We start from the raw sequence: 2,571 nt of genomic DNA, 5'->3' as shown, positions 1-2,571 counted from the left end.
AAATCATCGTACACCAATAAAAATGCACAGCATAACTACCCAAGATAGGCAAGACTAAGAGCTATGGTCAGACCTTCAACACAAAGCAACCCTGTTACCAAGATTGTACTAGGCCTATCAAGAAAAGCTGTGAACAGCAACATCAGCAACACAAAAGTGTAGTCCTTACCCAAGGAAAAGATGGAGGCAAATTAACACAAGAGATTTTTAAGATATATTAAAATGAAAATCTCTAAGAGAAAATGTCTTCCTTAGGACATGAAGGGGTCATATATGAGATATAACAGAACCATATGTAAGCTGTAACCTCTGTGGACATTTGTCTGAATTCTCACCTGGGAGTGAATGCAGGAATGGGACTAGGTTTTGGAGGATGTTTAGGTTTTGTGGTATATGTGGCAGTGTCTCTGGGGTTGAGGGAAATAAAGATGAGAAAGTAATTAAAACACGGTGTGGGGGGGGGATTGTCAAGATTAATAAAGCTCTGAGTCCAAAGAACTGTGGGCAGAGGCATCAGGGTTATAGAGGAATGGGAGACAGACACTTTGCTGTGTTCAAATCTAAGTCAAGGGTGCAAAAATGCAGAGCAATAAAACCTTTAACCTGGAGAAGCAGAATCATACTCCAAGGAAGCAGAAGCAGCAGCAGCAGCAGCAGCAGCAGCAGCAGCAGCAGCAGCAGCAGCAGCAGCAGCCACCACCCCCACCAAAACCTGCAAATGGACAGCAGGCTAGCAGCCAGAATGAAGGCTTGACTACTGACCTGAAGAATTTTAGGAAACCAGGAGAGAGACCTTTACCCAGTGTAGCTGTCTCTTTGTGGGCAGTCTTCCCCCTGGCATCACTGAGGAGGAAATGGGGAAACTTTTTGAGAAATATGGAAAAGCAGGGGAAGATTTCATTCCTAAGGATAAAGGCTTTGACTTTATTTGTTGGAAACACAAACCATAGTGGAAATTGCCAAAGTGGAGCTGGACAATGTGCCACTCTGTGGAAAGCAGCTGTGAGTGCATGTTGCCTGTCACAGTGCATCCCTTACAGTCTGCAACCTTCCTCAGTACGTGTCTAACAAACTGTTGGAAGAAGTCTTTTCTGTGTTTGGCCAGGTAGAGAGGGCTGTAGTCATTGTGAATGACTGAGGAAGGCATTGTTGAGTTCTCAGGGAAACCAGCTGCTCAGAAAGATCTGGACAGATGCAGTGAAGGCTCCTTCTTGCTAACCACATTTCCTCAGGCTGTGACTATGGAGCCTATGAACCAGTTAAATGATGAAGAGGGACTTCCAGAGAAGCTGGTTATAAAGAACCAACAATTTCACAAGGAGAGAGAAGAGCCACCCAGATTTGCACAACCTGTGTCCTTTGAGTATGAGTATGCCATGTGCTGGAAGGCACTCATTGGATGAAGAAGCAACAGCAGGATCAAGTGGACTGGAACATCAAGGAGGCTCATGAGAAGCTGAAGATGGAGATAAAGGCAGTGCCCCATGAGCACCATGTTATGCTAATGAGGCAGGATTTAATGAGATGTCAAGAAGAGCTTCAGAGGATGGAGGAGCTGCATAACCAAGAGGTTCAGAAATGAAAGCAGTTACAACTCAGGCAGGAAGAGGAACACAGGCACCATGAGGAAGAGATGCGGCAACAAGAAGAAATAATGCAACTACAATAGGAAGGATTCAAGGGAACTTTCCCTGATGTGGTACATCGCCCATGTGCCTATGATGTGAGAGAACAAGAAATATGGATGGGCCAAATGGCTATGGGAGGTGCTACAGGCATAAACAATAGAGGTGCCATATCCCCTACTCCTGTGCCACCTGGTACTCCAGCTCCTCCAGGACCTGCCACTATGATGCCAGATGGAACCTTTGGATTGACCCCAAGCCAAGCTGCTACAATGGAAGGAGTTGGAGCAATTGGTTGAACTCATTCAACCATCCAGTTCCTGGAGCTTAATTTGCTCCAAATAAATGCTGCAAATATTAGATAAAGTTGCATTGTCTAGTTTCCTGCAGCCCTTAAAAGAAGGGCCCTTTTTTGGACTAACCAGAATTTTACCCTGGAAAAGTGTTAGGGGTTCTTCCCAATAGATAGGTCTTCCCTGCTTGTACTACTCTAGAGAGTATGCTTGAAGGCAGAGGGCAAGGGGGGTGGTATTTAAGAAGTCAAATCTGTGGTATAGTGCATTATCAAGTCTGCCTTGTGTGTTCCTGAAAATATATTGATCTTTGAGGGCCTAGAGAACCATAGGAAAATGATCCTACTATTTTAAAGGATCTTTATAATTTTTGCCAGCAATCCTGAAAATGGAAAGAGGTTCTCAATGCCCATGTTTTTACTCATCTTTGCTGCAAACCTTCCCTTTGCTTCTCCTGTTCCAAATCACTCCTTCTAGCTATGAAATCTCATCCAGACAAAACTTCTACTTTCATTGATGCAGCTAACAAACCTCCTCCTTACCATCCCTAAACTGCCTCTACAACCTCTCATGCTTTCCTGACCTCCCCAGCTTCCTCATTTTACCAGACTTCTCCAGAGCCTCCTCAACCCTGCTTCTCCAGACTCTTCCCT

General features: G+C 44.7%; 1 pseudogene; it reads left to right on the top strand.

Moving 5' to 3' along the window:
* The first annotated feature begins 579 nt into the window (after nt 1-579).
* LOC117701636 (non-POU domain-containing octamer-binding protein pseudogene) lies at nt 580-1,986 on the top strand (annotated as a pseudogene).
* The last annotated feature ends 585 nt before the right edge of the window (nt 1,987-2,571 follow it).

This window comes from Arvicanthis niloticus, unplaced genomic scaffold, assembly GCF_011762505.2.
Source record: "Arvicanthis niloticus isolate mArvNil1 unplaced genomic scaffold, mArvNil1.pat.X pat_scaffold_1542_arrow_ctg1, whole genome shotgun sequence".
Classification (NCBI taxonomy): domain Eukaryota; kingdom Metazoa; phylum Chordata; class Mammalia; order Rodentia; family Muridae; genus Arvicanthis; species Arvicanthis niloticus.
This window is presented reverse-complemented; position numbering and strand designations above follow the sequence as displayed.